Here is a 15,777-nt window from a genome sequence, read left to right as displayed (position 1 = left end):
TCTACAACCCTAGCGTCACCGAACCTTAAGTGTGTAGACCCTACGGGTTCGGGAGACATGCAGACATGACCGAGACGCCTATCCGGTCAATAACCAACAGCGGGATCTGGATACCCATGTTGGCTCCCATATGCTCCTCGATGATCTCATCGGATGAACCACGATGTCGAGGATTTAATCAATCCCGTATACAATTCCCTTTGTCAATCGGTACGTTACTTGCCCGAGACTCGATCGTCGGTATCCCAATACCTCGTTTAATCTTGTTACCGGCAAGTCACTTTACTCGTACCGTAATGCATGATACCGTGACCAGGCACTTGGTCACATTGAGCTCATTATGATGATGCATTACCGAGTGGGCCCAGAGATACCTCTCCGTTATACGGAGTGACAAATCCCAGTCTCGATTCGTGCCAACCCAACAGACACTTTCAGAGATACCCGTAGTGCACCTTTATAGTCACCCAGTTACGTTGTGATGTTTGGCACACCCAAAGCACTCCTACGGTATCCGGGAGTTACACAATCTCATGGTCTAAGGAAATGATACTTGACATTTGGAAAAGCTCTAGCTAAACGAACTACGCGATCTTTGAGCTATGCTTAGGATTGGGTCTTGTCCATCACATCATTCTCCTAATGATGTGATCCCGTTATCAATGACATTCAATGCCCATAGTCAGGAAACCATGACTATCTGTTGATCAACGAGCTAGTCAACTAGAGGCTTACTAGGGACATGTTGTGGTCTATGTATTCGCACGTGTATTACGATTTCCAGATAACACAGTTATAGCATGAATAACAGACAATTATCATGAACAAAGAAATATAATAATAACCATTTTATTATTGCCTCTAGGGTATATTTCCAACAGTCTCTCACTTGCAATGGAGTCAATATTCTAGCTACATTGTGATGAATCGAACACCCATAGCGTTCTGGTGTTGATCATGTTTTGCCCTAGGGAGAGGTTTAGTCAACTGATCTGCTACATTCAGGTCCGTATGTACTTTACAAATATCTATGTCTCCATCTTGAACATTTTCACGTATGGAGTTGAAGCGACGCTTGATGTGCCTGGTCTTCTTGTGAAACCTGGGCTCCTTGGCAAGTGCAATAGCTCCAGTGTTGTCACAGAAGAGTGTGATCGGCCCTGACGCATTGGGTATGACTCCTAGGTCGGTGATGAACTCCTTCACCCAGATTGCTTCATGTGCTACCTCCGAGGCTGCCATGTACTCTGCTTCACATATAGATCCCGCCACGACGCTTTGCTTGCAACTGCACCAGCTTACTGCCCCACCATTCAATATATACACGTATCCGGTTTGTGACTTAGAGTCATCCAGATCTATGTCGAAGCTAGCGTTGACGTAACCCTTTACGACGATCTCTTCATCACCTCTATAAACGAGAAACATATCCTTAGTCCTTTTCAGGTACTTTAGGATGTTTTTGACCGCTGTCCAGTGTTCCTTGCCGGGATTACTTTGGTACCTTCCTACCAAACTTACGGCAAGGTTTACATCAGGGTACACAACATGGCATACATAATAGACCCTATGGCTGAGGCATAGGGGATGACACTCATCTCTTCTTTATCTTCTGCCGTGGTCGGGCATTGAGCCGAGCTCAATCTCACACCTTGCAATACAGGCAAGAACCCTTTCTTGGACTGATCCATATTGAACTTCTGGTGCTTTGTGAAAGACCTATGAGGCGTCTCGATCTATCCCTATAGATCTTCATGCCTAATATGTAAGCAGCTTCTCCAAGGTCCTTCATTGAAAAACACTTATTCAAGTAGGCCTTAATGCTGTCCAAAAGTTCTATATCATTTCCCATCAAAAGTATGTCATCTACATATAATATGAGAAATGCTACAGAGCTCCCATTCACTTTCTTGTAAATGCAGGCTTCTCCATAAGTCTGCATAAACCCAAACACTTTGATCATCTCATCAAAGCGAATGTTCCAACTCCGAGATGCTTGCACCAGCCCATAAATGGATCGCTGGAGCTTGCATACCTTGTTAGCATTCTCAGGGTCGACAAAACCTTCCGGCTGCATCATATACAGTTCTTCTTTAAGATGGCCGTTAAGGAATGCTGTTTTGACGTCCATTTGCCATATCTCATAATCATAGTATGCGGCAATTGCTAACATGATTCGGACGGACTTTAGCTTTGCTACGGGAGAGAATGTCTCATCGTAGTCAACCCCTTGAACTTGTCGATAACCCTTAGCGACAAGTCGAGCTTTATAGATGGTAACATTACCATCCGCGTCCGTCTTCTTCTTAAAGATCCATTTGTTTTCTATCGCTCGCCGATCATCGGGCAACTCTGTCAAAGTCCATACTTCGTTTTCATACATGGATCCTATCTCAGATTGCATGGCTTCAAGCCATTTGTTGGAATCTGGGCCCGCCATCGCTTCTTCATAGTTCGAAGGTTCACCATTGTCTAACAACATGATTTCCAGGACAGGGTTGCCATACCACTTTGGTGTGGAAGCTGTCCTCGTGGACCTACGAAGTTCAGTAGTAACTTGATCCGAAGTACCTTGATCATCATCATTAACTTCCTCTTCAGTTGGTGCTGGCACCACAGGAACATCTTCCTGAGCTACGCTACTCACCGGTTCAAGAGGTAGTACTTCATCAAGTTCCACCTTCCTCCCACTTACTTCTTTCGAGAGAAACTCTTTCTCCAGAAAGGACCCGTTCTTGGCAACAAAGATCTTGCCTTCGGATCTTAGGTAGAAGGTATACCCAATGGTTTCCTTAGGGTATCCTATGAAGACGCATTTTTTCTGACTTGGGTTCGAGCTTTTTAGGTTGAAGTTTCTTGACATAAGCATCGCATCCCCAAACTTTTAGAAATGACAGCTTAGGTTTCTTCCCAAACCATAATTCATACGGTGTCGTCTCAACGGATTTAGACGGTGCCCTATTTAAAGTGGATGTAGCTGTCTCTAGAGCGTATCCCCAAAATGATAGCGGTAAATCGGTAAGAGACATCATAGATCGCACCATATCCAATAAAGTGCGATTACAATGTTCGGACACACCGTTACGCTGAGGTGTTCCAGGCGGCGTGAGTTGTGAAACGATTCCACATTTCTTTAAGTGTGTACCAAATTCGTGACTTAAATATTCTCCTCCATGATCTGATCGTAAGAACTTTATCTTTCGGTCACGTTGATTCTCTACCTCATTCTAAAATTCCTTGAACTTTTCAAAGGTCTCAGACTTGTGTTTCATTAACTAGACATACCCATATCTACTCAAGTCGTCAGTGAGAGTGAGAACATAACGATATCCTCCGTGAGCCTCAACGCTCATTGGACCGCACACATCAGTATGTATGATTTCCAATAAGTTGGTTGCTCGCTCCATTGTTCCGGAGAACGGAGTCTTGGTCATTTTTCCCATGAGGCATGGTTCGCATGTGTCAAATGATTCATAATCCAGAGACTCTAAAAGTCCATCAGCATGGAGCTTCTTCATGCGCTTGACACCAATGTGACCAAGGCGGCAGTGCCACAAGTATGTGGGACTATCGTTATCAACTTTACATCTTTTGGTATTCACACTATGAATATGTGTAACATCACGTTTGAGATTCATTAAGAATAAACCATTGACCATCGGGGCATCACCATAAAACATATCTCTCATATAAATAGAACAACCATTATTCTCGGATTTAAATGAGTAGCCATCTCGTATTAAACGAGATCCAGATACAATGTTCATGCTCAAAGCTGGTAATAAATAACAATTATTGAGGTTTAAAACTAATCCCGTAGGTAAATGTAGAGGTAGCGTGCCGACGGCGATCATATCAACCTTGGAACCATTCCCGACGCACATCGTCACCTTGTCCTTCGCCAGTCTCCGCTTATTCCGCAGCTCCTGCTTTGAGTTACAAATATGAGCAACCGCACCGGTATCAAATACCCAAGAGCTACTACGAGTACTGGTAAGGTACACATCAATTACATGTATATCACATATACCTTTGGTGTTGTCGGCCTTCTTGTCCGCTAAGTACTTGGGGCAGTTCCGCTTCCAGTGACCACTTCCCTTGCAATAAAATCACTCAGTCTCAGGCTTGGGTCCATTCCTTGGCTTCTTCCCACAACTGGCTTACCGGGCGCGGCAACTCCCTTGCCGTCCTTCTTGAAGTTCTTCTTACCCTTACCTTTCTTGAACTTAGTGGTTTTATTCACCATCAACACTTGATGTTCCTTTTTGATCTCTACCTCCGCTGATTTCAGCATTGAATATACCTTGGGAATGGTCTTTTCCATCCCCTGCATATTGAAGTTCATCACAAAGCTCTTGTAGCTCGGTGGAAGCGACTGAAGGATTCTGTCAATGACCATGTCATCCGGGAGATTAACTCCCAGCTGAGTCAAGCGGTTGTGCAACCCAGACATCTTGAGTATGTGCTCACTGACAGAACTATTTTCCTCCATCTTACAGCTGAAGAACTTGTCGGAGACTTCATATCTCTCGACCCGGGCATGAGCTTGGAAAACCATTTTCAGCTCTTCAAACATCTCATATGCTCCGTGTTGCTCAAAACGCTTTTGGAGCCCCGGTTCTAAGCTGTAAAGCATGCCGCACTGAACGAGGGAGTAATCATCAGCACGAGACTGCCAAGCGTTCATAACGTCTTGGTTCTCTGGGATTGGTGCTTCACCTAGCGGTGCTTCTAGGACATAATCTTTCTTGGCAGCTATGAGTATGATCCTCAGGTTCCGGACCCAGTCCGTATAGTTGCTGCCATCATCTTTCAGCTTGGTTTTCTCTAGGAACGCGTTGAAGTTGAGGGTAACGTGGGCCATTTGATCTACAAGACATATTGTAAAGATTTTAGACTAAGTTCATGATAATTAAGTTCATCTAATCAAATTATTCAATGAACTCCCACTCAGACAGACATCCCTATAGTCATCTAAGTGAAACATGATCCGAGTCAACTAGGCCGTGTCCGATCATCACGTGAGACGGACTAGTCGATATCGGTGAACATCTCCATGTTGATCGTATCTTCTATACGACTCATGCTCGACCTTTCGGTCCTCCGTGTTCCGAGGCCATGTCTGTACATGCTAGGCTCGTCAAGTCAACCTAAGTGTATTGCGTGTGTAAATCTGGCTTACACCCATTGTATTCGAACGTTAGGATCTATCACACCCGATCATCACGTGGTGCTTCGAAACAACGAACCTTCGCAACGGTGCACAGTTAGGGGGAACACTTTCTTGAAATTAATGCGAGGGATCATCTTATTTAAGCTACCGTCGTTCTAAGCAAATAAGATGAAAAACATGATAAACATCACATACAATCAAATAGTGACATGATATGGCCAATATCATATAGCTCCTTTGACCTCCATCTTCGGGGCTCCATGATCATCTTCGTCACCGGCATGACACCATGATCTCCATCATCGTGTCTCCATGAAGTTGCTTGCCAACTATTACTTCTACTACTATGGCTAACGCGTTTAGCAATAAAGTAAAGTAATTTACATGGCGTTTCTTAATGACACGCAGGTCATACAAAAAATAAAGACAACTCCTATGGCTCCTGTCGGTTGTCATACTCATCGACATGCAAGTCGTGATTCCTATTACAAGAACATGATCTCATACATCACATATATATCATTCATCACAACTTTTGGCCATATCACATCACAAAACACATGCTGCAAAAACAAGTTCGACGTCCTCTAATTGTTGTTGCATGTTTTTACGTGGCTGCAATAGGATTCTAGCAAGAACGTTTTCTTACCTACGTGAAAGCCACAACGTGATATGCCAACTTCTATTTACCCTTCATAAGGACCATTTTCGTCGAATCCGCTCCAACTAAAGTGGGAGAGACAGACACCCGCTAGCCACCTTATGCAACTAGTGCATGTCAGTCGGTGGAACCTATCTCACGTAAGCATACGTGTAAGGTCAGTCCGGGCCGCTTCATCCCATGATGCCGCTGAAGCAAAATAAGACTAGTAGTGGCAAGAAAGTTGACAACATCTACGCCCACAACAAATTGTGTTCTACTCGTGCAAAGAGAACTACGCATAGACCTAGCTCATGATGCCACTGTTGGGGAACGTTGCAGAAAATAAATTTTTTCTATGCTTTCACCAAGATCAATCTATGAGTTCATCTAGTAAGGAGAGAAAGGAGTGCATCTACATACCCTTGTAGATCGCGAGCGGAAGCGTTCAAGAGAACGGGGTTGAGGGAGTCGTACTCGTCGTGATCCAAATCACCGATGATCCTAGTGCTGAACGGACAGCACCTCCGCGTTCAACACACGTACGGTTGAGGAAGACGTCTCCTCCTTCTTGATCCAGCAAGGGGGAAGGAGAGGTTGATGGAGATCCAGCAGCACGACGACGTGGTGGTGGATGCAGCAGCGATCTCGGCAGGACTTCGCCGAGCTTCTACGAGAGGGAGAGGTGTAGCAAGGGGGAAGGGAGGCGCCAAGAGCATGGGTGCGGCTGCCCTCCCTCCCCCCTCTTTATATAGGCCCCCTAGGGGGCGGCCCTAGGAGATGCAATCTCCAAGGGGGGGCGGCCAGGGGGGAAACTTGCCCCCCAAGCCAGGTGGAGGCGCCCCCACCCCTAGGGTTTCCAACCCTAGGCGCAGTGGGAGGGGGGCAAGGGGGCGCACCAGCCCATCTAGGGCTGGTTCCCCTCCCACTTCAGCCCATGGGGCCCTCCGGGATAGGTGGCCCCACCCGATGGACCCCCGGGACCCTTCCGATGGTCCCGGTACAATACCGGTGACCCCCGAAACTTTCCCCATGGCCAAAACTTGACTTCCTATATATAATTCTTCACCTCCGGACCATTCCGGAACTCCCCGTGATGTCCGGGATCTCATCCGAGACTCCGAACAACTTTCGGGTTACTGCATACTAATATCTCTACAACCCTAGCGTCACCGAACCTTAAGTGTGTAGACCCTATGGGTTCGGGAGACATGCAGACATGACCGAGACGCCTATCCGGTCAATAAACAACAGCGGGATCTGGATACCCATGTTGGCTCCCACATGCTCCTCGATGATCTCATTGGATAAACCATGATGTCGAGCATTCAATCAATCCCGTATACAATTAGCTTTGTCAATCGGTACGTTACTTGCCCGAGACTCGATCATCGGTATCCCAACACCTCATTTAATCTCGTTACCGGCAAGTCACTTTACTCGTACCATAATGCATGATCCCGTGACCAGACACTTGGTCACGTGGAGCTCATTATGATGATGCATTACTGAGTGGGCCCAGAGATACCTCTCCGTCATACGGAGTGACAAATCCCAGTCTCGATTCGTGCCAACCCAACAGACACTTTCGGAGATACCCGTAGTGCACCTTTATAGTCACCCAGTTACGTTGTGATGTTTGGCACACCCAAAGCACTCCTACGGTATCCGGGAGTTACACAATCTCATGGTATAAGGAAATGATACTTGACATTTGGAAAAGCTCTAGCTAAACGAACTACACGATCTTTGAGCTATGCTTAGGATTGGGTCTTGTCCATCACATCATTCTCCTAATGATGTGATCCCGTTATCAATGACATCCAATGCCCATAGTCAGGAAACCATGACTATCTGTTGATCAACGAGCTAGTCAACTAAAGGCTTACTAGGGACATGTTGTGGTCTATGTATTCACACGTGTATTACGATTTCCAGATAACACAGTTATAGCATGAATAACAAACAATTATCATGAACAAAGAAATATAATAATAACCATTTTATTATTGCCTCTAGGGCATATTTCCAACAGGATCTACATGTGAAGCGAAGTACATAGCTGCTTCGGAAGCAGCAAATGAAGGAGTCTGGATGAAGGAGTTCATATCTGATCTAGGTGTCATACCTAGTGCGTCGGGTCCAATGAAAATCTTTTGTGACAATACTGGTGCAATTGCCCTGGCAAAGGAATCCAGATTTCACAAGAGAACCAAGCACATAAAGAGACGCTTCAATTCCATCCAGGACCAAGTCCAGGTGGGAGACATAGAGATTTGCAAGATACATACGGATCTGAATGTTGCAGACCCATTGACTAAGCCTCTTCCACGAACAAAATATGATCAACACCAAGGCTCCATGGGTGTTAGAATCATTACTATGTAATCTAGATTATTGACTCTAGTGCAAGTGGGAGACTGAAGGAAATATGCCCTAGAGGCAATAATAAAGTTATTATTTATTTCCTCATATAATGATAAATGTTTATTATTCATGCTAGAATTGTATTAACCAAAAACATAATACATGTGTGAATACATAGACAAACATAGTGTCACTAGTATGCCTCTACTTGACAAGCTCGTTGATCAAAGATGGTTGTGTTTCCTAGCCATAGACATGAGTTGTCATTTGATTAACGGGATCACATCATTAGGAGAATGACGTGATTGACTTGACCCATTCCGTTAGCTTAGCACTTGATCGTTTAGTATGTTGCTATTGCTTTCTTCATGACTTATACATGTTCCTATCACTATGAGATTATGCAACTCCCCTTTACCAGAGGAACACTTTGTGTGCTACCAAACATCACAACGTAACTGGGTGATTATAAAGGAGCTCTATAGGTGTCTCCAAAGGTACTTGTTGAGTTGGCGTATTTCGAGATTAGGATTTGTCACTCCGATTGTCGGAAAGGTATCTCTAGGCCCTCTCGATAATGCACATCACTATAAGCCTTGCAAGCAATGTGACTAATGAGTTAATTGCGGGATGATACATTACATAACGAGTAAAGAGACTTTTCGGTAACGAGATTGAACTAGGTATTGAGATACCGATGATCAAATCTCGGGCAAGTAACATACCGATGACAAAGGGAACAACGTATGTAGTTATGCGGTTTGACCGATAAAGATCTTCGTAGAATATGTGGGAACCAATATGAGCATCCAGGTTCCGCTATTGGTTATTGATCGAAAATGAGTCTCGGTCATGTCTACATAGTTCTCGAACCCGTAGGGTCCGCACGCTTAAAGTTTGGTGACGATCGGTATTATGAGTTTTGTGGTTTGATGTAAGGAAGGTAGTTCGGAGTCCCGGATATGATCATGTACATGACGAGGAGTCTCAAAATGGTCGAGATGTAAAGATCGATATATTGGATGACTATGTTCGGACACCGGAATGGTATTGGAAGGTTTCAGACATATACCGGAGTACCAGGGGGTTACCGGATCCCCCCCGGGGGTTTATTGGGGCTCATGGGCCCTAGTGGAGAAGAGGAGGTGCGGCCAGGGCAGGCCGCGCACCCCCTCCCCCTCTAGTCCGAATTGGAAAAGGAGGGGGGCGGCGCCCCCCTTTCCTTCCTCTCTCTCTCTCCCTTCCTTCCCCTCTCCTACTCCAACAAGGAAAGGAGGAGTCCTACTCCCGGTGGGAGTAGGACTCCCCCCTTGGCGCGCCCTCCTCCTGGTTGGCCGCCTCCCCCCTTGCTCCTTTATATATGGGGGCAGGGGGGCACCTCTAGGCACAACACTTGATCATTGATCTCTTAGCCGTGTGCGGTGCCCCCCTCCACCATATTCCACCTCGGTAATATCATAGCGGTGCTTAGGCGAAGCCCTCCGTCGGTAGCATCATCAACACCGTCATCACGCCGTCGTGCTGACGGAACTCTCCCGCAAAGCTCTGCCGGATCGGAGTTCGCAGGACGTCATCGAGCTGAACGTGTGCTGAACTCGGAGGTGCCGTCCGTTCGATACTTGATCGGTCGGATCGCGAAGACGTACGACTACGTCAACCGCGTTATGCTAATGCTTCCGCTTTTGGTCTACGAGGGTACATGGACAACACTCTCCCCTCTCGTTGCTATGCATCACCATGATCTTGCGTGTGCGTAGGAATTTTTGGATGATAAGATGCTGGAACCTGCATTCAATTTGAGGGCGGAGAACCCCACCGTACAGTCATATTCCTGACCCACGGATCAGACGGTGGCTAGGATTCTGAACCATGGAACACCTCGCCGGCGGGGAACGGCCGTCCAACCGCGCGTCAACTCCGCCCATTGCTCCCCGTACGTATTTTGCAATAGTGCTTATTTTCCTGGAGACTGGCAGCGCCTGTATAAAATATTGGCACAGATCCAGAGACACTCATCAACGCCGTGGATAGCGAGCTCATTTTAGCTCTCACTCAATTACTCCATGTCCCTACCCTGGAAAGTCTATTCTGAGCTCGAGCTCATGTATGCTCGTAATCCTTTCCGTCCAGTCGCGACGAGATTCCAACCCCAGCCGGTATAGGAGCACGTATTCTTTAAGTATCACTATTTTCTTCCAGGGGCAATGGACCACATCTGCTCAGTAATAAATACGACGTCATTAGTCGTTCATGTGCCGGATCAGATGCCCTTCATGACCAGTGCCGTGACATCTGAGATTCTGGACTGCATCCCATTGTTACATATAGCAGCCTTCCCCTGCATGATTCATCTCTTTCATCACCGGTTAAACCCAACTTGACTTGGCTCCTCTATGCCTCATCCCAAATTCCAAATACACGCCGTGATTTTAGTTGAGGATGTCAGCTTCTTCCTTACCAGCCGCCCCAGAGGAGATTCTGGCGCTCGTTTCCTGTCCTGATTGCAGCGACCAAGTCATCACCTGGATCTCCTGCGGTGGTGCAAATCCAGGCCACCTCTTCTACAAGTGCGTCAGGAAAATTTGACATCTTCATCAGTTCATAACGATTCCATTGATTTTTAGACATAGGCTGGGCAGGATATGGATCCATGAGGTCAGACAAGACGTAACGTGCTGAGTTGAATCACAATTTCGGTGGCCATCAGTACGCGTCCCCGCTTCTCATCTCAATCTGCGCGGCAACGCCAATCTTACAGTGGAGGAGGCGCCGAATGTACTGACAACAGTCCTTGATTCAGCATGGCATCCTGTCTTGCATTTCTCACGCTCCTCCTTCAACACCCAGCGCCTTGCTCTGCTTTTAGCAGGGGCGAACTTGTTTTCGGATGCATTTGTTGCACAACTCTAATTATGCAATGTTGGACCGAAATACCATTGATATATCATGTAGTTGCAATACTGAATTTATACATTCCACAGCTTTAATTAAGAGTGCACTTCAAATTTTGTCAATTCATATCAAAACACATACATAGTTCATAGCAGTCAACTAATTAGCTAACTCATTATCGAATGGCTAACTGATTATTCCAATTCCATCTACATGATACTTAAAAAATCCACTTAACCGAAATCATACTCTGCGCTAGCAAATACTATGTTTAAAATGCGTTGCAGTTTATCACAAGACATCTATATCATGCTAAATTTTGTCTCGAATGCCCAGAGTACCCACTGGAATCAGTAATGTCTTTCGACAAAATGCATTTCCTGTTACAACAGGCTACAAGCACTGAAGAAGTCATTCTACTACTTTTCGTTTTTCCTAATTAAGAGCAAACTGCCTCCATAATCCGTTGCCAACACCCAAGTGAGCTATTTTTTATGCTGGACAACTAATCTGTGAGACACACTACATTTAGTGATACAGAACACATAACTTGATTTCCTGCCAATTTTGCAATGTACATTGTTGTCATTTTCTACTGCTAATCTGGCTATCTCTTTTTCATATTACTGGCATGGATTGCGAGTCTAAACCCTGGCATACCTTCGCGTCCGTCGAGATTTTTTGGGGTCAACGTGCTCAATAGATTGCTTGCCATGCCTGCGGCAAGCCTTCCGAGTTCAGAATTCAAACGATTGTATGCATTTACACGTGATTTTGCAAATTATATCCCCAACTTATAAGTTGTAGAAATCATAAGCCTCCCCTAAAGAGTCAAAACTCGTTCACAGCGTCGGTGTAATAACATTATCTAGTGGGTTATCTGCATATCCCCTCACCGCCTTCCCGAAAGCACTCAACCTGGAGGGGCAAGGTGCCCTGCTTGGGGCTGCTGCCCCAATCCTTAACCTGCAGCAATTGAAGTATTGAAATCAAATAACTGAATTAAGTTCATCAAAGTAATTACATTCATGCTGCAAAATTCCTAGAACATGGAAAAGGTTCTTCGAAGTACGACTACCATCATCATTGCGCAAAAACCAGGAAATAAAATCAGCTCAAACATAGTCTACGCACATACTGCTTAACCATCAAACGTTTAAGCAATGGTTTGTGCTTGAAATCAGTTATCTGAATCTACTAAAGGAATCTCTACACGACCCACTTTTCCGCTTCAGATCAATGGGTGTTTTTACTCCAATTTCAATCAACCAATTATTGAAAAAAGTACTAACTACAAATTCCACACATTCATGCTGTAAATTTCATGAAACATGTAGAAGGTTCTTGGACACTAGCAACAACATTACAAAGGAAACCAGCAAAACAATGCACTGCTTAAAATCTTCTTCACACATAAATCTTCATTGAAAAATGCTTACTGCTACTTCCGCACTCTGAATATATCACGCAATTTTCTGAATGACCCCCTTCAGCGTTATGAAAACAATGGGTATTTGTACCACAAAATCTAGCAACCATTTCACAGTAAGCAATTTGTTTCAGAGCTAATGGAATGCACGGCTTATTGACAAAAAAATTTGTGAAACTCAAAATCTAAGATATTATACTTGTACTTCTATATCCAACTCAATCACTCCACTTTAGTAAACCATTATGTGCACCAATCAGGATCATTTCGGGAGCTCACTGGCCTTTTATTCTATCTAGGCGCCTGGGGGTTCAGTTTGCCGGTGGAGAACTCGGATGTTGGCGGCGAAGTTTCCTTCCCCACAATAGCACATGCGTCCGCCGCATAGATCTGTGCTCCCGCGCTCATTGTCACGGACAGTTGTACCTCCACCATAGTATGAACAATTCCATTCGCCACCCCTTCAGGCTGCCACCATGCTCTTCCCCACCTCCTCGATGAGAGTTGATCTGTGACACCAATCCATAAAAATTTAGAAATCTCGGTCCAGCAAAAACCCTACTAGCAGACTCAGTGATTTTGAGCAAGATTCTTCTATACCTTCGAACTGCCTGGATCATGAACTACATTGGCGGGCGAAGGTTTGCGGTTGTGTTTCTGTCTCTTGAGCACCCTCTTGTGCAAACTGACCTTGGAGCTAGATGGAGTGGAGACACTGCAACTGCATTCAATTCGTCTCCTAAAACCTCGAACGGAAAGCACAATTTCCATGTCTCTCTAATGACCTCCGTGTGCAAACTCCCCTACTGCTCGCTGGAGAAGAAGCACTCATCCCACTAGGCTGCATTCAATTCCTCTCTGGATTCCCTGACCGAAAGCATAATTCCTGAGCCATGGAACAAAAAAATTCTCACATATAACTTGTTGGCCAGCACCTCCTAGGCTTGATTCGCTACTAACATTATGAACTGCCCCTCCAACATTTACAACTGGAGTAGGGATTGGAACCTGCTCACCTGTTAATGCAAGAACACATAGGAACTTTTAATTACTTCCATAATCACACATACAAAATTATACAAATATATGTTCTCAAAATTTATGATGCTAGCCCTCACATGCTTGGCTTGGTTCCGTACTAACATCATCAATTGGCCCCCCAACATTTACAACTTCAGCAGCCCTTGCAACTTGTAACAACACACACAAACATTTAATTTCTTCCATCAACAGAACTACACGGGTTAAAAAAATATATGTTCTAACAAATCATCCTGCTAGCCCTCACCATTCTGATCATATAATTCTTGCGACATCTTAGCTATTTGATTGTCACTCTGTTCATCTTGCAATGCCTTCAGCTGAATTTCTCCCTGATACTTCCTTGCGAGCTCTGCGCTCTCTCCTCCTGCTCTTTAGCTTGCCTTTCTGCATCCTGTTGATACTTATTGCAACCTCTGCATCTCTCTCCACCTGTTCTTTAGCTTGCCTACCTGCATTCTATTCATACTATCTTTTTTGAACCCAGGTCACTATAGGTGTCTGCATTCTTCAGTTGTACACTAAAATCTATGAATTACACACAATCAAGCTTCTGCACTGACCTATTATTCCATCCGGGTGATTGGGAATTCATCTTCCAAGTTCACACGTCACAGGGGAGTTCTGCCTTTTGCCCGAGAAGATCTCCGCATCTCTGCTCTTAGCATCCTTTTCCTGCACCGACACCGACGGCTCCGCCATCGCTGGTCCACCAGCAGGCCGCCATTCGCAACTACTGGGGCAGGCACCAAACTCTCTCCAGCATCCTCCAGCAGATCTAAATCACGGGGAAAACCCAAAACACACTTACTCGGCTACGCCACCGCTCCAAAAAATGCCGAATATCTCGCCGGACAAGGAAGGATCAACATACCTGCCGATGGGCTACATGAAGGAAATATGCCCTAGAGGCAATAATAAAGTTATTATTTATTTTCTCATATCATGATAAATGTTTATTATTCATGCTAGAATTGTATTAACCAGAAACATAATATATGTGTGAATACATAGACAAACATAGTCCACCCTAGTTTTATTTATGGCAAGATAATGAGATAGTTTCGTGTGCTCTTATATACTTTTTGTATTAAGTATTATGATCTATCTAGGAGAAATACCAAAGTATTTCAAAGGAGGATTACCTTGACTTAGGCATGGTTCTATTGTAAAATAAATTAACCTAAGTGAAGTGAAGTATATATTATTCCACTACAACGGTTGGGTAATTTTAAAATGTCTTTGAATACGAAAAGTATATTCCCCAAACCTAGTTTGTGCTTGAAGATCACTGCAGCTACCCCCCAATGATCTGCCATCGACATTCATGGTTTAGACAACCCTCACATTGAAATTCATAGGCAGAGCTCATGGCTAGGCAGTCCAGTTCGAGCGCTACACATCCCAAATTTCTTTATTTTCCTTTTTTCCTTTGGTTTTTAGCAGGTTTAGCAAAAATAGCTTGCTAGTTTTTTATTATATTGGTTAAAAATATGTAAATTGCAAAACAAAATGATATTAACAATTTTAAAATCTTGTTGTGGATTTTAATGACACTGGTGAACTTAAAATGTTTTAAATTTTGAAAATCATTCATGCTTTTTAAAAAATTGTGAATATAAAAATGATACTCCCTCTGTTCCAAAATACAGTGCTTCCTCTATTCCCGTGCTTCAACTTTGACCATAAATTTAACCAACAAGACCGACTGCGGTGAGAGAAGTTACACCAGTGAATTCGTATTCAAAAGAAGTTTTCAATTATATAATGTTTTCTCCCGCCGCAGTCGGTCTCGTTGATTAAATTTATGGTCAAAGTTGGACTTCAAGAAGCGCGGGTGCACTATATTTTGGAATGGAGGGAGTAATGAATTTAGAAAAATTCATGTATGAATAAGTGTTTCTTATATTTTGAAAAAAGTTCATGTATTCTAATCATGAATTTAAAAAAATATTCTCATGGCCTACCATAGTTTTATTTATGGCAAGATAATGAGATAGTTTCGTGTGCTCTTATATACTTTTTGTATTAAGTATTATGATCTATCTAGGAGAAATACCAAAGTATTTCAAAAGAGGATTACCTTGACTTAGGCATGGTTCCGTTGTAAAATAAATTAACCTAAGTGAAGTGAAGTATATATTATTCCACTGCAACTGTTAACTATGAGACTTGGCTAATTTTAAAATGTCTGTGAATATGAAAAGTATATTCCCCAAACCTAGTTTGTGCTTG

This window comes from Triticum dicoccoides, chromosome 7B (assembly GCF_002162155.2).
Source record: "Triticum dicoccoides isolate Atlit2015 ecotype Zavitan chromosome 7B, WEW_v2.0, whole genome shotgun sequence".
NCBI lineage: Eukaryota > Viridiplantae > Streptophyta > Magnoliopsida > Poales > Poaceae > Triticum > Triticum dicoccoides.
Note: the sequence above shows the minus strand (reverse complement) of the source record.